The 23,683-nt window shown below is 40.5% G+C and overlaps 1 long non-coding RNA gene across 1 annotated transcript in view; it reads right to left on the bottom strand.

Annotated features, from left to right (window-relative positions):
- Nucleotides 1-5,467: 5,467 nt before the first annotated feature.
- The window catches only part of LOC103307366 (uncharacterized), an 86,431-nt gene continuing 68,215 nt past the window's right edge, over nt 5,468-23,683 (bottom strand). The window contains exon 3 of the long non-coding RNA XR_006175099.2: nt 5,468-5,592. This is a non-coding gene — a long non-coding RNA (uncharacterized LOC103307366). The remainder of the gene's footprint in view (nt 5,593-23,683) is intronic.

The raw sequence follows: 23,683 nt of genomic DNA, 5'->3' as shown, positions 1-23,683 counted from the left end.
TCCAATACTGATTATCCCCCTAACTTGCCAGATGAGCTGAGGCTAATATCTTACCTTGTCTCAATCTCAATTTCCCTAACTTCTAAAATGAGAAAGTATAGTGAGATTTGCCTACTTCACAGAGGTGTTGTGAGGCCTAACAAAATGATGTTTGTAAAGTACAACACAAATGAAAATGAGCTCAAAGGCTAGTTTGTAGTATAGACGAATTAGAACTCAAGATGTCTGGGTTTGAAGCCATGAGCATACTCCACTTACCCAGGTAACTTTTTGGTAAAAGACAACAGCAGTTAAGGCACTGATGTAGAGCTGAGGACGTATACATCAAGCAGGTGCCTGTTTATTAAAGTATACACAAGCCAGCCTATAGGGGTATTTAGAACACCACAATACTCACATGAATATGAAAATAGCATCTAATTATTTTTAATTACCCTGTAAGCCCTCTAGATCATTCAAAGGCACCAGAACTCTCCAAAAGCAATTTGTGACTCCAAATATGAGGCTATTAGGTCAATCTGTTTTAGAGTATGCCAGACCAACAAACAATAACTTAGTAAAATATGGAAAAAGACATGTCTCCTCAATGGTATTTGTATCCAGCAAAAACTGTTATCGCATCTGATATAATGTATGCTTCATATTTATCAAAATAAATTTCTGTACCGTAGCACTCTCTTTGTTAATACTCTGTGCTACAGAGTCAAAATCTCTGCTTTCCTTTCATCAATATACTGCAGTAGAATACCTGCACTTTTCTTCAATTTTTGCTCTCAAGAGAACATGAGCTCCACAAGGTCTTGGAATTTCCCCCACCCTTGTTTCCGGAAAATGGCCATTATGGGTGCAGGAAAGCCAGTATTATTCTTTGTGGTGCAGATAGTAGTGGATTTAGTCTATTCCAACACTGAAATATTTTGTGTCACACAGAAAGATGGTAGAAGGATACAGTTTATTACTGGAATTTTATTTTCATCTGTTCATACTGACTGCAAATATAAGCCTGAATAATCACACAAAGTAAAAAGTGGGACTAAAGGGCACAGTGTGAACAAGCTGATAGTAGCACAGTCTTTTAGTCCTTTGTTGATACACTACCCCATGACATGACAACACAACAATCAAAAAGTGAGACATAAATGTTATAACACTATTGCGTCACCTTTGTCAAGATGGCAAAGTTCAAAAGTCTTTAGGAGGAGCTGCCTTTCTTCATGACAAAAATAAATCATTCGGCCAAGCTAAGAGTAGAAAGAATGCTATCCTCTACTTTCTATATAGCTGTAGATCTGCTCTTCTTATAAGCTTCAAAAAAATCTCTCCTTGTAACAGCTGTGTGGGAGAGACAACTAAAAACAAACAACTGAGTGAATTAAAACCCTGAGTACCAAAAGATCAGACCTTGTATGTTACCTGTCTGAACACACACACATAACACACACACACTTGAAAAAGAAAAGGAAATACTGAAGGTTGTTGTGAATGAATGCAGACTGTATGTCACTTTATGAGATCCACTGTAGAAAGTTTAATAGGGTGTGTAGCTTTTCAAATTAAATTGATTTATTGCAATTTCCAAACAAAATGTAAGTTAGACAAAAATTGTATACAGAAGCGTGGCCTTGATTATGAAATTTCCAACTGAGACAAATCCTATTTCTTGGCAACCTAGCTTAAATTAAATTGGTCTGTGAACAACATAAACAGCAAGAGTCACCCAGACAAATGTCAATATTTGAAGTGAGAGAACAACAGGCATTTTGGACACTAAACACATTTTCTTTGGATCATCCACTTTTTTTAGGCTAACGCTGACTTTGAACAAAATTCAAAAATGTATATTTTATGTGTCTGTGCATGTCAGCATAAAAGCACCAGTCTGCGTGAAGCATCATCCTGGAGCTTAGAACGAGACCTGAACTGTTCTGGAGGTCTGAAACATTTAGAAACACATTAAAACTAGTCTTTTAAATTTATTTTTGTAGGTTTCTTATGACTCTGGGCTACCCAGTTTGTGCTGAAACACTGTGAGTGATTCCTTTTTATAAAAGGTCTCCTGTGAATTTCAATATTCATGAAAGGTATCTAATTGAAAGCCTTGGAGAATGAGGGCCTGGTTGCTGTTTACATTGCCATTACCATATAAATGGCTCTTAATGCAACCAAGCCCTGAAAATCTCCATTTAGCCTTACTCTGGGAAGCAGCAGTATAATTTTTCCCCAAACTGTCCCATCTATGTGCCTAAATCCTTTGTCGGATAAGCCTCAAATATTGCTAATTAAAAAACAGTAATACACTTTGGTCTAATATGAAACAAACATGGTAGTTGGGGTCAGAGACTTTTCTTGGATATTACAGAGGTGCTCAGAAATGGCTAGATAGATAGATGATCATGCTGGTGAATTACCTTTTTCACTCAAATAAGGCAAAAGGAATGCACAGATAAATCTGTGGGTCATGTTTCCCAGCATTTTGAAAGAAACTTGACATAACTATATTCAGTAGCCAAATTCAACGTCTATTATTGTTTGTCTACGTGTTAACTAAAACATTCACCATCTAATGACTCTGCATGCCAATAATATGCTATATAGATTTCCTCATTTCATTTTCTATTGGTTATTATTACCATCTTCTCTGTTGTCAATCTGAATACTGACTGTTTGCAGAAACAGCTTCCAGTTTTGACATCTGAATGCAATCTGGAAAATTATAATCATGCATCACTCAGAGACATAGTCCAAGCATCATAATTGTCTTGGTTAGTCTCCTGTTAATATTATCTATACCAAGATCTTGTTGAATACTGTAAAAAAAAATCCAGATGATCTATGGTTATATTCTCCATTAATGTTATTGGGAGTTTCAACTTCTCATCAAGGGGAGAATCTACTCAACAGCAGACGTTTTGCATGATTAAGGTGTTACACAGACTGGCTCTATAGGTAATTTTGTCCTAATTTCCTTGTCCAGAAAGAGAGTGGATATCTTATGTTTGAAAATGGGTTAGTGAGACCATGCATATATAGAGAGGGTATGAGCCAGAGGAATATGTTGAGTTGTTCAGAGATCTGACAGAAACAAGGAGGACCCTATTCTTCATTTCAAACAACTTCATTTAAAAACTTGACTGAATACTCACAAGCTATTCTGCAGTATTCTCCCAGCTCTATCTGAAAAATATCAGAGCTGTTATTTCAGGGGAGAGAAGATTTTTCCAAAGTTTTAATTTAACAAATTTCACACCTGTTTTAAATAAATAATCTTATTCAGGTGAAGACCATTTCCACATTAAAGGCCTGAGCTAAACCCTGTTTAAGTCAATAGAAAGACTTCCATTCACTTGAGCGGGCTTTGGATCAGGCCCTAAATAAGAAGACTGAAATGGTATCATCTATCTTGCTAGCAACGTGTGTGTTAAGTAGGAACTTTCTTATACTATCTACAAAGTATCTCTGTGGCAAGAAGGCTGCTTGTTCCTGCTGAAGTAAGTAAGGGAGGTACTTCCTTTACTTATTTCAGCAGGAACAAGCCGGCTTCATGCCACAGAGATACTCTGCAGACAGGATAAGTGAGCTTCTACTGAACACACATATGGCTAGCAAGATGGACATTCCATATGACGTTAGGCATGAAGAACTGGGTAAAGGACACTGAGACACTCTACTGGATGTTACATTAATGTGCCCATTTATTTCTCTCTGTAACAGCGATAAAGGATATATCACACTGTTATGTCCAATACTCTTTCAGATACTGTAAATGTCAGGCCTATGCAAAACTAATGAAAACATGTTTATGAGATTTTGCACATTTCTATCCATTTTGTTTTATGCTGTTTTCAAGGTCTCATCATTGATTTCTTCTAGAGCCAGTATTGCGGCTCTGTGGGGCTAATTAAATACACACTTGAAAAAAATGAAGTACTCATCAAAATCTTGTGATGGTGTCCCATTAGCACTGCCAAGTAAAGCAAGGTGAAACTGGGTCAGTACTGGGATGGGCGATCTCTAAGGAAAACCAAAGTGCATCAGGAAGTGGTATTGGTAATTCAGAGGCTGACCCTTCTCTCACCAAGTCAGTACTGTATAAACAACCCAGCAATGGTCAGATTGTGCCAGGCTGCTAGAGTGCACTCGTTCCATTGACCCCACTATCTGGGCAGCCAGTCAAAAGATGGAGACCCCCAACAAGGAAGCTTGAAAGTTAAAGTCAGAAAGGCAAAGGCTCCAGCTAGAGGTCAGAGCTTAGGCAGGCCTGAAAAGGAGGGACCACTGGGCCTGGGACAAACAACTCAGCTGTCTGCCCATGGCAGTGGTCACATTAATTTTTAAAGACAAATAGTGCATCATGACTGAAGCTGTACAAACAGAGCCCAGTTTTCAAACCTGGACTCCCAGGTCTGCAAATAAGCTCTCAAATCCATGCGTAGGCACTCAAATGCCCAGCTGAGTCACTCCAGTGATTATTTGAATATCCCAAAGTGCAACTGGACACCCCAACTAAGGTGCCCAGAGCTTGAAAATTCTGCTTTCTCAGACAAATTGAACCTTAATGTAATTCCAATGAATTTAAAAGAATTAGTTAACCAAGGAGGAGTTTAATTTAAGGGTTTCAGCCAGATGCAATCTGATGTGGTTATGATATTGAGTCTAAAAAATAATGATTTTAAATGCATTTAATAATTTTTATGCATACTTGACTGTGTCACAAGGGAACATGAGACATAAAAAACGGTAGTCATACATAGGATTAAACTCCTTGCAATAAACAACATAAACAGCCCCTTTTACATAATACTCAGTGCCATCACACTGTAAGAAAAACTTTTTTAGCCATCACACATAGTCATACAAATGTTTGACCAAAAGGATGTGCCTTGCACATTGGCGGCCTCCCCTCTAGTGGAGTGAATTCCACGGCCAAAGAAATTCCACTACTCAAGTGAATATCTAAGCATTGTCAGCAAAAGCGTCAGCAATAGCAAAGCCAACTCATTCTGTACTGTAATTATCCTCTGTAACCACAAAGCAATACCAAGGATTCAACACAGAAGGTCTTAATCTGACACATAACACTACCCAGCTCAACTGTACATTGGAACATCTCCAATATTTCATGAAAGGGATGCTCTTTTGACAGTATTAAATAAGATGTTTGACACTTTTTGATTTACATCAAAACATTCGGCCTAAGTAACATTTTCCTTATATGAGCCAGGGATTCTCCAGAACCAGAGTCTATAAAAGCAATTTCCCACCCCACCATTGACCCAGAGAGGTTCTTGTGATTTCAGCAAAGCCAGAAAGACAGAGGCTCATGAAAATCTGACTCCAATATATTTTTCAAAGACAGCGTTTAAAAAAACCCCAGCAGAACAGGTTGGTTGTCAAATCAAAGAGAAATAAGATAACATACCTCAGACTAAACATTTACTCACGGTCTGCTTGGGATGGAGTCTACGAGTTTAACTTTTTCTGAATTCTGGTGGAGTGGCAAACTATAGCGCGAGTGTTTGGCTTGGCTGCCAATAGCACCAGTTTACCCAGGAAGCTGCAGGTATCCTTCCATCATTTCAAGATTCAGATTGTCTAAACCAACAGAAAAATGTGGAAAAGAATTTAAATGTCAATGGAGCAAACAAAACACCATTTCTGAAGGTTGTCACTGTAAATGGAAGTGTATAATGTCTGTCAAGGGGCTGCATGTCTTCCCAAAATTGTAGCATGAATGGCAATGAAATATTTCAGTGGGATGGGGGAACCCTGCTGAGTTCCAGGCTATAGACTAGTTAAAATCTGCCTTCTTTTTCATAAGCTAAAAACAAAGCCAGAAACTTTTAAAAAACAACTTTTGGGAGCAACCTGGCAGCCCTTACGCATGTGAGCAGACCCACTGAAATCAATGGAACCTATAAGCTCTTTGTGGCAGGAACTAACCTTTACTATACTGTATGTTTGTAGGGTGTCTAGCACAATGGGGTCCTGGCCTGGTTGGCTTTAGGTACAACAATGTAGAAGTTAACAATACCAATAAGAACAGTACAAATAAGAACTACTTGACAATAGCACAACCGAACTGAACTCACATTTTTGTAAATCTGATTATCAATATGCAGAAAAATAGAGGCAATGCAAACTACTATGGAATCACTGGGATTTTTGGAATGATGGTATAAAGGGTTATCTAGATGCCTCAGAGGAACAGGAGGGAAGTCAGGGAAAGGCTGCAGCGGAACCCAGGCAACACAACATTTCAGGGAGTGAGGGCTTGATCCTACAGACCCTTCTACAAGTAGTTCTTACACTGAACTCAATGGGACTAACTGATATGGGTATGGTCTGTTTGCCAAAGTAACAATTTGCAGCTCTGGTTTCTTAAATATTTTACATCTATTTTCTTTTCACTTCAGTTTGCTCCCAGAAATACATTTTCCATTTTTTCAGATGTTTATTTCTTTTAAATCCATTTTTGCTGCTCTTCCAGACTCTCATTAAATATGCACATAAAATTATTTAACTATTCATAAAGTCATATGATGTTCTCTTTCAGCATTGCTAAGCCAAGCAATGTGAGTCTGGATCAGTACCTGGAGGGGAGACCGCTCAGGAACACCAAAATGCAGCAGGAAGTGGTTTTGGTGGTTTAGCAGGTGGCCCCTCACTCTCTGAGTCAATACTGGCCAAATGGCTCAGCAAGTGTTAGGCTGTACCATGATGTTAGTGGTCCTCTCTTTCAAATGAGACCTGCAAACGGTCCCCAGATTATAGGGAACATTTTGCATTTTAGGTAAATCTTCCTTTCTGTTCTGTAGCCCTGCAAAGCTAGGCAATGTTCTGTGAAAGGGAGACAGAGAGTACATGGTCTTGTACTGTAGGACACTTGTATAGTTTATGGGAGTGTGTTCTAGACTAGGAGACAGGCAGCCACGACTTCTAAGCTCAACTCTTCCACTCACTAGTGTTTATATTTCTGCACATTTCCCTGCCTTTCTTCTTGTGACAGGCCTCATACCTCCTGAGGAGCTAGGCAAGTATTATTCCTTCCAATTTACAATTCAGTTAACTGAGTGTTTGCACAATGTCACTTCTGGTAGAATCATATCAGGGGTGCTGGAACAATTTGTATAGTGGAGATGCTGAGAGCTATTGATCCAAAATGTAAACCCTGTATATGATGGAAACCACTTCAAGCCAAGGGTGCAGGAGCACCCCCAGCACCCCAAGTTCCAGCACCTATGAATCATAGAGTCATAAAAATGTAGGGCTGGGAGGGATCTTGATAAGTCATCAAGTTCAGCCCCCTGTAGTGTAGTAGGACCAAGTAAACCTAGACCATCCATGATTGGTATTTGTCCAAATTGTTTTCAAATGTGTCCAATGATGGAGATTCCACAACCTCCTTTGGAAGCCTATTCCAGAGCTTAACTACCCTTATCTTTTGAAAGTTTTTCCTAATATCTAATCTAAATCTCCCATTGCTCCTTGACCTACCTTCAATGGACAGGGAGAACAATTGATCACAGTCCTCTTTATAATAGCCCTTAACATAATAGAAGACTTTTATCAGGTTGCTTCTCAGTCTTCTTTTCTCAAGACTAAACATGCCCAGTTTTTTTAACCTTTCCTCATAGGTCAGGTTTGTAAATCTTTTATCATTTTCATTGCTCTCCTCTGGATTCTTTCCAATTTGTTCACATTCTTGCTAAATTGTGGTGCCCAGAATTGGATACAGTACTCCAGCTGGGGCCTCACCAGTGCCGAGTAGAGTGGGACAATTACCTCCTGGGTCTTACATACAACATTCCTGTTAATATACCCCAGAATCCTATTAGCCTTTTTTGCAGCTGCATCAGATTGACGATTCACATTCGGTTTGTGATCCACTATAACCCCCAGATCCTTTTCAGCAGTACTACCACCTAGCCAGTTATTCCCCATTTTGTAGTTGTACATTTGATTGTTCCTTCCTAAGTGAAGTACTTTACACTTGTATTTACTGATTTTCAACATGTTGAATTCAGACCAATTCTCCAATTTGTCAAGGTAATTTTGAATTTTTAACCAGTCCTCCAGCGTGCTTGCAGTACCTCCCAGCTTGGTGTTATCTGCAAATTTTATAAGCATACTGTCCACTCCATTATCCAAGTCATTAATGAAAACGTTGAACAGTACCAGAACCAGGACTGACCCCTGTGGCCCCACTAGATATACCTGCCCAATTTGACAGCAAATCATTGATAACTACTCTTTCAGTATAGTCTTTCAACCAGTTGTGCACCCATTTTATAGTAATTTCATCTAGACCACATTTCCCTAGTTTACTTATGAGAATGTCATGTGGAACTGTGTCCAAAGCCTTACTAAAATCAAGATATATCACACCTACTGCTTCTCCTCTAGTTGATTTGACATGATTTTGGTCTTGACAATCCATGCTGACTATTCCTTAATAATCCTATTATCCTCCAGGTATGTACAAATTGATTGTTTAATAATTTGATCCATTATCTTTCCAGGTATTGAAGTTAAGCTGTCATCTATAATTCCCCAGGTCTTCCTTGTTCCCCTTTTTAAAGGTAGATAATATGTTTGCCATTCTCCAGTCTTCTGGGACCCCTCCCGTCAATTGCTAACGGCTCTGAGATTGCTTCAGCTAGTTCCTTAAGTACCCTCGTATGAATTTCATCAGGCCCTGCTGACTTGAACACATCTAACTTAACCTGTTCTTTCTCTATTTTGGCTTGCATTCCTTCTCCCTGGTTGTCAATATTAATTGTGTTGAGTTTCTGGTCTGACTGAAGAAAAATAGGCATTAAACACCTCACTTTTCTTGATGTCATCAGTTATTAGCTCTCCTTTCCCTCTAAACAGAGGACCTACACACTTACCTTCATGTTTCTCTTGCTCATTCTTATTACCTTTTATGTTCCTTGCCTTAGCCTTTCTGATTTTGTCCCTGTGACGGGCTAGATCACAGAAACCCCCTTGGAAACTGTCAACTGATGTGACAAGACTACTTCTGCCCCTGCTTTCCCTGCCAGCCTGGGAATCCAGAACCCTGTCTTGTTGAGCCAGACATACTCGTCTGCTCCAACACAGACCCAGGGTCTGAACCACGTGCCCCAAAGCTGCAGACTTAACTGAAAGCAACTTACAGAAGTGTTCCTGTCTTTAACACTCAGATGCCCAACTCCCAATGGAGTCTAAACCCCAAATAAATCTGTTTATTAAACTCACAAATTGTTCGCCCTCTATAACACTGATAGAGAGATATGCACAACTGTTTGCCCCCCTCCCCGCCACCTCCAGGTATTAATACATACTATGGGTTAATTAATAAGTAAAAAGTGATTTTATTAAATACAGAAAGTAGGATTTAAGTGGTTCCAAGTAGTAATAGACAGAACAAAGCAAAATAAAATAGAACACACAAGTCTATGTCTGAGAAAACTGAATACAGATAAAACCTCACCAGTTCCAGTAAGCTTCCTTTTACACACTAGTCTCCTGCTAGTCTGGGTCCAGCAATCACTCACACCCCCTGTAGTTACTGTCCTTCATTCCAGTCTCTTTCATGTATCCTTGGGGGTGGAGAGGATATCTCTTTAGCCAGCTGAAGACAAAATAGAGGGGTCTCCCACAGGCTTAAATAGACTTTCCCTTGTTGGGGGAGACCCCCTCCTCTCTCCTATGCAAAGTCCTGCTCCAAGATGGAGTTTTTGTAGTCACATGGGCAAGTCACATGTCCATGCATGACTGAGTTTCTTACCAGCCAAGCCGCATTCCTGGGAAAGCTCTGATGTGGATTGGCGTCTTCAAGTTCATTGTTGGCTTAAGTGGTTCTTGATTGGGCATTTAATTTGCACATTCCTTTCTCAATAGAAATCAAGCAAGTATACAGCCAATATTCCTAACTTCAAGTACAAAAATGATACATGCATACAAATAGGAGGAATGTATTCAGTAGATCATAACCTTTACATAGATATGTTACATGCAATATGTAGCATAAAACATATTCCAGTTTTATCATATATACATTCATAAGCATATTCCCATGAAGCCTTATGGGGTACACCGTCACAGTCCCTACATATTTGTGCTGTTCTTTTGTAGTCATCCTTATTAATTTGATCATGTTTCCACTTTTTGTAAGATTCCTTTTTGATATTCAGGTAATTGAAGAGTTCCTGATGCAGCCATATTGGCCTCTTACTATTCTTCCTATCTTTCCTTTGCATTGGAATAGTTTGCAGTTGTGCCTTTAACACTGTCTCCTTGAGGAACCGCCAGCTCTCCTGAGCTCCTTTTTCCCTTAGGTTTTTTTCCCCTGGGACCTTACCTATCAGTTCTCTGAGTTTGTTAAAGTCTGCTTTTTTGAAGTCCATTATCCTTATTCTGCTGCTCTTACTCCTTCCTTTCCTTAGAACCAGAAGCAGAACCTAGAACTGTAATATGACATACCCAAATCTTATCCATGCTTCCTCAGACTGGATATGAAACATCTATGCACCTGTAGCCACTGCTTTAACCACTAGATAACGTTGCCCTTCCAGGGACGGGAATAGAAACCAGGAATCCCCAACGTTCTACTGCTGTTGAGAGCAAACAATTGTGTAACTCACTGACAAAAAAATCTGTGTCACATTTCTCATTAGTGGCTGGAAAACAGAGCAAATAACATTGATTCCTCTAGTTTAAGTGGTTGAGGTCTATGCTGGGGATCTGAAGGCCCTGGGTTCAAATCTCACCACTGAGCCATGCATGGGGTTCCTTTCAGTTACATGTGATGGAAATATTATTTGTCTAGTTTTCTTTTTATGTAAATAGTTATTTCGTTTACATAGTGAGAACCCATTCTTAAAACAGGTTTTACAGTTAAAAATGATAATCCGTTATTTATGGTGCAATGTATAACAGAACAAAGGTATTTCTCATTTTGATCCTATGTCACATGTCAGTTGCTTCTATCTCACACTGAGAAGCTTGAAGGTAAGGTGGTATGGGAACATAACACTCTCCTAACCACTCTTTGTCATCAAAGATCCCACAGCACTTTTCATACAAATACAAGTGCCCTGGCTAGCTTCCGATTCTGCATTGCTAAGTTCCCCCTGAAAGTTTCACTTGGATAAAGTATTGTCCTTTGTGTCCTTTCCTAAATTACTGTGTAGTGTTGCTATGTACTGTTAAACAGCTGCCGTATTTCACCTTGGAGCTGACTGCATTTCAATTGTGGGTGATTTCTGTATATAATTACCAGCCTCTAAAGCACTTTGGGATGAAAAGTGCTAAAGAAATATAAGATACTATTACTGTTTTGGTGAATGGACCTTCCGTTCATTTGAACAAGAATCACTGTATAAACAGATGGGAAGACTTAAACATTTAACAAGGCTCCATTTCTCTCCACTCTGAAATGAACGGATCCATTAATTTGATTAGAATATTTGCTGACCATGTACAATAGGCCTAGGAGATGACCAGTCATGATTAAGAAGGTTGCTGGCCACTGAAGAATAAGTCAGATCTCTAAGATCTCACATCTACTCTGAATTAGCATTTGAACAGCTGCTATAATTGCTTGAGAGGTCTCAACTGTAGTGGCTCAAAAATATGCACTAGACTATCCCGAAAGAAAAGTTTAAAGATTAAAATGTCAGAAAAACTACTTCAATGTAGAAGAGAGAGGCTAAAACTGTTGGGCAAAGACTCATACATTTCCCAGCATTCTGCTGTGCAAATGCTCATGTATAGGCCCCATATTCTGCTACTGAGACCACTTCCTACTTGCTCTAGCATTTTCACAACATCCTGGAGAGTACAGCCTCTAGGGGAGGCACATTGGGGAAGGTTTAGGCTGCACAGGGATCAGTGAGTGGTTTGATATTCTGAAGAGTGTGAGGCTGTACTCCTGAGAGCGGTATCATGCTATATCCCCTGCAAAACCCCCAAATGTAGTTGACAGCGTAGATCAGTTGGAGGCCTGAATCACATATGGTGGTTAAAACAATGCCGTTTTCCGGTACAAACTGAGGGCAGGCTGCATCTCTTAGCTGTCTGATTTACAACCCCTCCCCAGCCAACACTACGCCCATCTGGGGCTGTGATGGCCCATATATGCCCCCTGTTGGAGGTGATGTTGCAGCCACTTTTCTTATCCCACCATGAATTTTCTGCCTCTGCTTTCCACCCATGTATTCCTTGCATTACATCTAAACATTTGCTACAGATGAGTACTCTAATACTTTCAAAAATTGCACTTTGTTACCTATGCCTACTAGAGTTTGTTAAGACTGCTGCCTTGAATAAGTCACCATGTTTTCTACTACTGACTAATTGCTGGGAGAATCGTATTTAATGTTTGCACTTTATTATGCCTACAAAAAACCAGAAACAACCTTATCTGTTCACAGGCAATAAACTTTGCTATGATAATCTCATTGGAAATTTATAGAGTGTTTTAGTAGAGTTGGTTGGTCCAAAGCAGTCAGTAAGAAAACCTAGTGAATGACTGTAGTATGATGAATGAATTCCAGGTGGCACACTAGCAGATTCTGGGCTGTTAATATGTGATTATATCGCTGTGCTCTAATTTAGGCTCCCACACTCATTAGAGAACTGGCCGCTAAGCCTCTGAGTCTCATTCTAGAGAATTATGGCTGCCTGAAAATTCCCTTTGCGGCTTGGGTAAATGTTTTTCCCTTAATTTAATCTTTTATAATATTTTAAAGCCTACTCGGATACAATACGGGAGAGAGAGAATTACACAGAGGCTAGACATGTATGTTATATTATTGTCTCCAGTTTTTGTTTTACAAAGTATCTGACTGGATTGATCACATGCTTTCAGTTTATTGAGGGCATATTTACTTGAGTAAGTGTGACTATTACTCACTAAGAGCACTCTATCAGATAGGAAGGGAGACCCTATTATGCATTAAATGTCTCTATAGTCAGAAGGATACACTCCCCAGAGCTGCTAATTCACTCATTGTTACAAGCCCCACTATTTTAGAAACAAAATGCAAAGAGATTTCCATCTCTGTACTATTAATTTCTCAGCTGTCACTTTGGCTCTCAGCCACCACCCATTTATATTGCTGTAGTTCCATGAATGGGGAAATTGGAAGGTAAAAATAGGGGGTTTGTGGACTGTGAAAGGACCATCTTTGGGTGTTTCATTTGCAAAGAGTGAAGCTGAATGCAGGTTAAGTTGAGCAAGTGGAACTTCATTAAACCCTGTGTGCACTCTCTGTCCGTGCAGCTGGGCTGCTTCCAGTCTAACTGCTCATGTTCCCTGTTTTCCTGATGTCTTGTCAATAACAGTCCCTGCAGGGAAGGTGGGCCCTCTGACTCCAGTTCCACTGATCAAGATTTGTAAAGGAGAAAAGTTGTTTTAACATAAACCTTAAAAACAAATAATTGCAACCCTCTTCCCCCAACCCCCGATCTCCTGTATCTGCGGATGGTGCTTTTCAGCCTGACCACCTCTCTGGGTAGACCTCAGGACATGGAGACTGAGGTTAGGTGCAGGAAGGAGAGCTCAGAGCTGGGTGCAGAGGCAGTGAGGGAAGGGGAGCCTATGCAGGGCAAGATTGTGGAGGAGAGAACTTGGGGCTGGGTGCATGGCAGGGGAGGGAGAGCTCTGGGCTCTGTCCTTAGGAAAATTCTGGTTGCAACCCTGCTTTAAAATATGATTCTGGTACTTGGCTTTTTTCTTTTGGCCACTTTGTAATATCACTCTCGTGACTGACTGTAGTTGGACGTCCTTCTCCGTAGCCTCTTTGATTTCCGTCAGCTTTGCTGTTGAACCTGGGAGATAATGCAGCATGCTAATGGATTCAGTCTCCTAATACCCTTCCCCCAACTCACTGACACTGGGTATCTGTGCCCTGCTCCGGTGTCAGCTAACACAAGTAATAGTCCGGAACAATATCTGAGCTCTTCCTGGTAGCACTGGAGGTGCATCAGCATGCACTGCAGTCTCTTTGGAGCACTTAGAAGGAGCTTTGCCATGATTGTCTATAGGGGGCTGTGGTCTGATTGACTCTTACTGGGAGTTCACAGGTGTACTGATGGAATTGCTCCACTCCAAATACTACAGCCAGCAGGTCGTTTCCTATTTGGGTGTACCCCTGTTTAGTCTCTGGCAGGACTCTGTTGGCATAAGCAACTGGCTGCTCCTGCAGAACAGCTACACCCAATCCCTTCTCCAATGCTTAACACGGGGGTGTCAGTGGATCTCCCGGATGGTACGACTGCAGGACAGTCATACCACTGTCATTTGTTTTGGCATGTCAAATGCTTGCTCTTGGGGACCTGCCCTGCCCCACTTGACATGCTGCCTTGTGTGCTGACGTATGGGTTCTGCTACTGCAGCCAGGTATGGACAGAACTTGGACAGAAAATTGTTTGTCCGTGTAAAGTGCTGACCCCTTTCACATCCACTGGAGTTGCCAGGTTTCTGACCACCTTGATCTTGTTGGGATCTGCTTTCAATCTGCTCTCAATGAGCAGATGTCCTTCAGTGCAAGTCTGACTGAATCTTTCTTGTACATTCCTTTGCTCTTCCACACACTGCTAAAATAGTTTGACTTGCCACAGCACTCCTTGCAATGCTGTCCTGGTGTGGAGCACTTCTCCTTTACCTGCTCATGCTGTCTCCCACAGTAAATGCATCTAATTGAGGGTATGAAACCCTGGTCACCTGATCTCCTTTGCTGATGTCTCACTATATAGGTACTTCTGGGGGTGTTGTGCCTTTGAGGGCTTTCATCCTTTCTCTTGAGGCTTCTGCTACATGCCCCATGTCTAAGCATCTGTCTCATGTGAGATCGCCTTCCAGGAGCAGCTGCTTCCATAGGTGGTGTTCCCCAGTGCTGCAGACTATCCTGTTCCGAATCAAGGAGTCTGTCAAATCCCCAAAATTGCATGCAGCAGCCAGGGTGTGTAAGGCAGTAAAATGGGGTCCATCCCATCTCCTTTGGATGGTTTCTAGCAAAAAACCTGTGTCTCTCTAGAGTTTTGTTCTGCTTTGGGGATCAATAGGTCCCCAGAGCTCCAAGGACTGCTGAGAGACTTGAGGCAGTAATGAGCTCTGCTTTGTTCCCCAGTAAGATACAGTAACTGTTTTACTTTCCTGATGCTGTTGTCATTGTCCTGTCTGGCCAGGTCTGTGCATAGCTTGAACAGCCCCTTCCACCGGGCTACCTTTGTGACTGCAAAATTCAAGGCTAGGGGTGGGACTTCAGACCCAGTTCCATGGCTCATGCTACCAGCTGCTGCACTGCAGAGAACTCACAGCTCTGATGCTGCCACCACATTTCATTCACAAAGAGTGAAGCTGAATGCACGTTAAGTTGAACAACTTTATTAAAGCCTGCCCACTGCTCTGTCCACAGGGTCATGTGTTTCTTCCATTCCAGCCTAACTCCCCACATTCTCTGTTTTCCTGGTACCTCATCAATAGAGAACATGGGCCCTCTGACTCCAGCGCCACTAATCATGATACAATGGGGTCAGTGTCACAACTTTCTAGCCCGTCATAAGTAACTCCATGTTCATTACGTAGGTTGCAGAGGAGTCACTCATACAACTGGATACATCTGGAACTTATATGGAACTTTAATTTTGTTTTCTTCTAGCAAGCCCAGCAGTTTTGGTGTGATCCACATAGCTATTTACCACAGAAGGGATAGTTCAGAGGAAAAAGTTTAGTAGCCGAAGGCAGGCCCAACACACTTTTTCTTCCCACCTTCTTCTCTCTTCCAATTTTGAGTCACTACGTTCTCTACTTTCTTAGAGAATGAGGTGGTAGGAGGTTGAGTTGGCTGGAATTAGATAAGCACAGGTGGAATCGTAATGCGCTGAGCCTTCAGGCAAAACACCTGCTGCAAATTCTCTATTTCTATTCCTTACTGTTACTCTTGGAGCTTTTAATTGTTAAATCTGTGTGGGAAAGAGAAAGGAACAGCAGGGCCTCTGTATTATTTCAGGCTCACTGGCTTTTGTAGGTTTATGTGAGCCTTTGTGTATAAGACATAAAACCAAGAGCCCCACCACTTACTAAGACAGCCTATAATGAATACGTAAAGTAGACAGATTAAAAACCATGATACTTCATGTGCTAAGGGGTGTTACAGCCTTGCTGTGCTGGGCAGATTCCAGCATGGGTAATTACATTCTGCCATCCCAAATTCACCAGTAGCCTAAAATTAATTCTTCACTTTCCGGCCTGCACTGTTGTGTACCGTTGCTATGCACTGTTAATCAATGGTTGCATTTTAGTCATGAGTGAAGTGATCCTATATATAATATCACTTGCACATCAGTACATATGTAGAAATGAGATATATCCATATGTGCTGGTGATAGCTGGGTGATAAATTCCAGAGCCTTCACACTTCACCTGTGCTCTGCCCACTGATTTGAACATTCCCAACCTTCAAGCAGCAACCAAAGAGCCACTATTTAAAAACCAAACAATCTGCCATAGAAATGTTTCTTTCTTCACCCCCGATGTGGAGTTCCTCCTCCTATGCCCCCCAGTAAAAAAGAAATATATTCGACTGAGGAGAAGATGAATGAGATTCACTCCTAGACAAATGTTTGGTTTAAGGTCCAACATCTTGTGAACCCTCCAAGCTAGTCATAAGGATTATTTAATGGAACAGTAGGGAATCTCCCCCTTCCTAATGGGTATAACTTGTTTCTATTCCCTAAAATATATCAGACTTTAATATCATGACTTTATAATTTCTAGAAAAGAAAAATATTTTAATGAGATTTCTAAATATGTTAGTTAATTTTTACTGTGTCTGAGATGTTCATAAGTTGGACTCATTATTCTAGAACAGCTTAGGTTTTCAAGTGGCAGGATATTAAAAAGAGTTCCAATAGTAATGTTAGGGCCCTACCAAATTCATGGTCCATTTTGGTCAATTTCACGGTCATAGGATTTAAAAAATAGTAAATTTCATGATTTCAGCTATTTAATCTGAAATTTCATGGTGTTGTAATTGTAGGGGTCCGCCTGACATGAAAAGGAGTTGTGTGTGTGTGTGTGTGTATGTGTGTGTGGGGAGGTGGGGTCACAAGGTTATTGTAGGGGGAGTTGAAGTACTGCTACTCCTACTTCTGTGCTGCTGCTGGTAGCGGCGCTGCCTTCGGAGCTGGGCAGCTGGAGAGTGGCAGCTGCTGCCCAGGAGCCCAGCTCTGAAGGCAGAGCTGCCACCAGCAGCAGCGCAGACATAAGTGTGGCATGGTATGGTATTGCCACCCTTACTTCTGTGCTGCTGCTGGCAGGGCACTGCCTTCAGACCTGGGCACCCGGCCAACAGCCACCGCTCTCCAGCCACCCAGTTCTGAAGGCAGCGCAGAAGTAAGGGTGCCAATACCACAATCCCCCCTAAAATAACCTTGTGACCCTCCTGCAACTCCCTTTTTTGGTCAGGACTCCCAATTTGAGAAACTCTGGTCCTCCCCCATGAAATCAGTATAGTATAAGGTAAAAGCACACAAAAGACCAGATTTCACGGGGGGAGGCCAAATTTCAAGGTTCATGACGCGTTTTTCATGGCTGTGAATTTGGTAGGGCCCTAGCAATGTTCAAAGCTCTGCCTAATATTTCTAAACATTTTTCTATTAACTATTTGGATCAAACAAAGAAGCAAACAAAACAAACACAACAGTTTCTTGTGGCAGAACAGCCTTCATTTGAGATCACTTGCATAAACCTAACTTGAGTTCCAGGACACTGTCACAGGTCTGAATCCTTTCAGTACAGGATCAGTACAAGTTGTGTGTATGAAGGAAGTGAAGATTTTCCTAGATACGTTTTACAGCAGGTGTGAACAACATCAGTCAAGAAAGAAACATACAGAAGCTAGGTTACATCTTTCTCTTGTGGCCAACTTCATTTTGTGAGCTCCTAAAAATATATGGCCTTCAGGCCATGTCTACAATAGAGGTGCATGCAGAATTCTTAATGGATAATTTACCTGGCAAATTTTGCCTATTTTTCTGCTTGTGAGTTGCCTGAAGTCAGAATTAGGGCTGACCAGAAAAAGAGAATCCGTTTTCCAAAAATTTTTGCATTCCATTCTGAAACCAAGAATTTTCAAAAAATTTCACAGAAAAAGCCAGAGAAGAATATACAACCCCAAATAGCCAATATCCCCACCGTTAGGGCACACACTTGGACGGTGGGAGATACAGGCATAGCAGGGACTTAAACCTGAGTCTTCCACATCTCAGGCATAACTGCCCTAACTACTGGGATATAGGCTATTCTGGGGTAAGCTTTTCTCTGGCTGTGACCAGAAATTCCATCCTGGACCCAAGAAACCTTCCCAAAACCAATGGTGCATGTGTGTTCTGCTTGAATTGGAGCAGACACTTGAAGTTAGCCTTCCACAGTTCAAGCGAGAGCTCTAACCCTTAGGCTATTGGCTATTATTCAGTAGAGCTCTTGTGTTTTGCCCACAGATTGCATTCTGGACCCAAGACACCTTCCCAATGAAAATGTCATAAAAACTAATATGTTTCCATGAAAAGCTTTGGTTTCAACTAATTGACGTTTTTCAACAAAAAAAATGTTGTCAAAAAGCTCCCGACCAGTTCTAGACAGAATTTATTCTTGATTTGTCTAATAATTCTTGGTTTGTCATTTATTTGCAAGCAGTTTATTGCATATATTCTAGGTGGTTTGATTTAGCTCTTCGGTCACTTGGTATGTTTCTGTCCCTGATTTATAAGCATAACTCTTAGAATCAGGTTTTCAGTTACAAATTCTAAGTTCACATTAGGTGAATATTCTATAAAACATTTTTTTAAGTTTGTTCTTTTGACAAACATGCCTTCCACTTTACTCATTCACTAGAATAGTCATGGAAAATTAACACAAAAGGGACTAAACACAGTTAAAGCCAATTGGTTTAAAAATTCAATGAATATTTGCCCACTTTTTTGGTAGTATTTAGCCAGACATATTCCACAATCAACTTGGTTATTTGTGCTTATTTTGTGACCTTAAACTGGCAGATTTTGTCTAGTTCTTCACATCTTTGTAACAGCTGCAAAGTAGTGGTTAATGAAGTGAAGAATCTTTCCTCTCACTCCAAAGCCTTTGGAGACAGAATAATCTAAATAAGTTGTGCAGTGAGTTAAATTACCGCTTTCTATTGGTACAGACACCTGTTGAGGTCACTGGAGCAATGCTGTGCAGGCTGTGGAAATTCCTCACTGAAACACAGAAACATGTGGAGACGTCACATTTCATTTTACCTGCTGCTTCTTACACATCTGGCCCCGTGAATCAAACAAGACCCCCACAATGAAATTCACACTTCAGGTTATCAAGTTATTGAGCCTTCACCCAGATTTGGGAGAACAGCAGATGTATATTTCTATGATCGTTTGAATAACTCATCTTGAAAGAATATTTTTACATTAAAAAAATACATATATTATGGAAGTCCTCTGAGACCACCTCATTATCCACAACCCACAGAGGCAGCTATGCTCTACTGAGATGATACCCAGAAAGAACAGCATATTTTGACTCTCAGCCATTGGAGGGAGAACACTGTCAGTGCCAAGACCCTGGCCATGGAATACCTCCTTGGAAGAGGTCAGACTGAGCTCCAATCTGGATGCATTTAGATCGAGTATAAAGCCTATTTCTGCAGTAAAGCTTTCTATGAGTAATAATGCCCTTTCATGCACTCACAAACACAGAGAGAGGGGGAAAACATCACTTATCACCTTGTAAGTAAGCTCATCATTTAGATACCATAATGTAGCCACCTAAGGTATCCATACCAAAAAAAAAAAAGGACAATTTAACAGCACTGTTCACACTAAAACATATGGTTAAAAATATCAGTCTCTTAAATGGTACACTAGTTGTGGCAGCCCTCCTAAATTTTCTCTCTCCCTTTCTCTCCTTTTTTTTATGTTAGATATTTTCTGTGAAGAATTATGAGTACTTTTCGTGATGTTCTAATATACTTAAAATGTGTTTCTGTCCTTATTTGTTAACATATGTCAGGGGAAAAAAACAGAAAAGTCAGAACTCATGAAAAATCAAACTAAAAGAAAAGCAGAAAAATTGGTTTGGAAAAACATCTTCTGTTATTTATAGTAAATAGTTCTGCATGCATCTGGGCATTCTAGGAGTGTGTTGGTGGTCTACGACCCCTTTAACCTACCTCAAAGTATAAATAATAACAAGGGAAACTGATAAGTGCCCTATTCACAATGAAATGGCTTATGTATGAGCTCAAAAACAAACAGATTCGTGGCAGATGGCTTGCACATTTCACAGAAAACCCAATGTGCAAGTAGAACTTGTAATGAGAAGCACAGAGCGGGATGAGCACTGAAATGTGTACAAGTGAGAGTGAGGGGAAGAGATTCAGTCACATCCTAACATTTCTGATCGCACAGGAGGTGGCTGTGTGTGTGTGGTATTCACTTAGCAGTCAGCACCACCGTGCTTTTTGATGCCCAGGCCTAAGCAATGCTTTGCGAAATTAGCCAAAATATCATGAGGGAGATCTCATGGCACATCTGTTCATGGTTCTCACAAGGGGTTAGGTATTCTGGCAGTATCTGGGGATAGCAGTCATTCTTAATCTAGTCCATTTCTTGCACAAATGTGAACGAAACCCTTGTTATGGTACAGGATGTTTTAGAAAGCATTTCCCATCCTGAAATGTTACATCCAAAACATGTACTTTCCTCATGTTTGGATTTCTTTGCCTCTGCTTTCAGGGTTGGAAATTTCCCAGGAAAATTAGTTTAGGACAGGGCATTCGTAAATACTGGTTTGAAACTGGGAAAAATAACTGCATCAGTGTCCAGCCAGCATAGAACAAGTCATTTCAAAGTTTGGATACGTCCTTTCAAAACTGAAGAATAGGCTTGATCTATCCCCTACATGAAAGTTGGCTTTCTGCTGCTATAGAATGCCGCATGGCCCAATGGACCTGGACTTGTAGTCTGCAACTCTGCATCCTTCTGACTGTTTAAAGCTTCAAACCTACACCTCTGCATTATTATCATTTTCATGTAATCAAATATTTTTGACTTTTCTTATAATATTGACAACTGATATATGAATTGTGATATGTATAACTTCCTTGAGAAAATACTGAACCTAAATATATATACAGACATTCCAATGTTCATTTTTATAATTACATATATTAGTTTTACACCCAGTGTTTTTTTTATTTGTACAATCCTAACTTAGTCTGTGAATCTATTGCCTTATGGAACCATCATTTGAATATGTAACTAAAACTAAGTGTAATGTGGTGTGCATTAATGAAACAGTTTTAAAAACAGAAAGTGCCTTACACTGGGACTAATTAGGTTTTCCCAGGGCGATAAAAAACGTGACGTTAACTGGTAAAAATCACCTCTGCTAAATACCATGATATCCCTGCCTGCTTTAGATAAGAACCATTTCAAGATAAGGTCTATAAGTCCTGTATATGACCTCAAAAATCATTACCATAGAAACGGAGATGTCACAGACAGCTGAGGTTTATGTTTTGGAATAAATATTAGGAACAGATGAACTAAGACACAAAGCCTATTTTTTCCATGCAAAACATGCTATCTCATTATTTTAATTAAGAGGGAAGAAAAGCAGTGATATATAAGCACAATTGTCTCTAAAGAGAAAGTTTAAAAAAAAAAAACCATGAAGCATCAGTAGGTTTTTAAATTGCAGGCCAAAATTTCTGAAGAGAGGCCAGCGTTTACTGTTTACAATAGACTTGCCTATCCAGAGTCAGGGAAAGTTTCTTCTCTTCCCTATGTCTTTTTTTGCTCCTTTCCTCACTTCTCCTAGGGCTTGACTCCCATTGATTTCAATGAGTTTTGGATCAGAGCCTGTAGATAACACCTTGTCTGATGCAAGAGAGCGAATACAGCTGAAAGACACTATAGGCGTTCTCTTGTATTGCCTACTCTATAACAGAACCAGCTGGTGTTAATCTGATGCCTTTCCCCCCGCAATAAAAGTCTCTAATGGGGTAGCTGTTTGTTCTTCCACAATAAATGACATCACATTTTCCTCTTTGAAGGTTTGTCTTATAGCAGCTAGCAAGCTGGATAACATGCAAAACAACATGAGGAGAGAAGGTGGTTTAGCATGGTCCTGATCCCATTGAAGTCAGGGGAAAGAAAACTGGTCTCTTGATTGGCAATAGATACCATATGATTGCTATTGTAAAATATAAATACCAATTTTGTGGACGTAGCACATTTTGTACACAGTGTGTCAAAATACTTACAAAACTATTTGGATGAAATAGTTAAAATCTTGTAATTGGGTTGTACTCAGTATGAAAATGGTGGGATTTCAGTTTTATGAATGAATTCCTTCACTATAAGCCTGCTTCTGAAGTCAGTGAAAATCTGAAGTAACACCACTGTGATCAGTGGAATTATTCTGGATTTACTCCTGTGTAAGTGAGATTAGAATCAGCCCTAAATTTTGCATTTCTGATAGCACTAGGTAGCGAATACAATAGATGGGGTTGACAACTGGCAAAAAAACATATTTTCAAAAGATTTCAATATGGAACACAGGGATTATCTGCAAATCCTTGTGCTGAGAATCAGACTGTATGAGACTGAACCTCAGGATCAGCTGAGTGAATGATTGGGTGAATGGCCCAGTGAGTGACCATACACTCCTGCAGGCACTCATTTTGTTTTAGAAAGGAAAGACGGTCTTGTGATTAAGGCATTGACATGCAACTCAAGAGATGTGGGTTCATTTCCTGCCGCTGACTCAGACTTCCTGTGTAACCTTGGGCGAATTACTTGGGCCTTCTGTAGGGAAAGAGGTGTTTTCGACATGTGGTAACTAAGTAATGTGCGACAAGGCAGTAGTAGTTTTCACATGTGTTATCTGGTTGAGGTAAACCCTAGGCTTCCCCCTAATATTTACCCCCACCTGCTAACACGCGTGAAAATTACAAACTGCTTTGTCCATCCTAGGATTTTACCATATGTTAGCTACCACGTGGTAAAAAACTAGAACTTTTTACTTAGTGTAGATACACCCTTTAGGCCTGATACCCATTTACAATAAAGCCACTTTGACAGTATAAATGAGCCTTAAAGTGATATACAGCCATTTTAAGGCCACTTGATACTCCCAGACCATTGTAAAGGTGCCTAAGGGCTTGTCTACACTGCCACTTGAGTCAATGTGACTTACGTCGCTCAGGGGTGTAAGCTACCACCTGTCATTGAGGTGGAGTAATTATGCCGATGGGAGAGTGATCTCCCATCAGCATAGCGTATCTTCACCAGACGCGCTACAGTGGCGTAGCTGCACTGATGCAGCTGTGCCGATGTAGCGTTGTCGTGTAGACTAGCCCTTCGTGTTAATAAGAATCAGAATGTTAATCCCTCTGTTCCTAAATCCCCCAGCTGTAAAGCAACAACCTTAATACTTTCTTTGTCTGTCTTGTTTACTTACATTGCAAATGCTAAAGGGTAGGGGGTGCCTCTTACTATGTGTTTGTACAGCACCTTGCACAATAGGCCTCAGTACTGCCTGCTTTTGGAATCATCATAATAAAAATAATAAACAATAATAATAGAAAGTACAAATTCCTTTATATAGACACCATCCGGACTACGGTTACAG

Source organism: Chrysemys picta, chromosome 1 (genome assembly GCF_011386835.1).
Source record: "Chrysemys picta bellii isolate R12L10 chromosome 1, ASM1138683v2, whole genome shotgun sequence".
Lineage (NCBI taxonomy): Eukaryota > Metazoa > Chordata > Testudines > Emydidae > Chrysemys > Chrysemys picta.
Note: the sequence above shows the minus strand (reverse complement) of the source record. Positions and strands in the feature narration are given on the sequence as shown.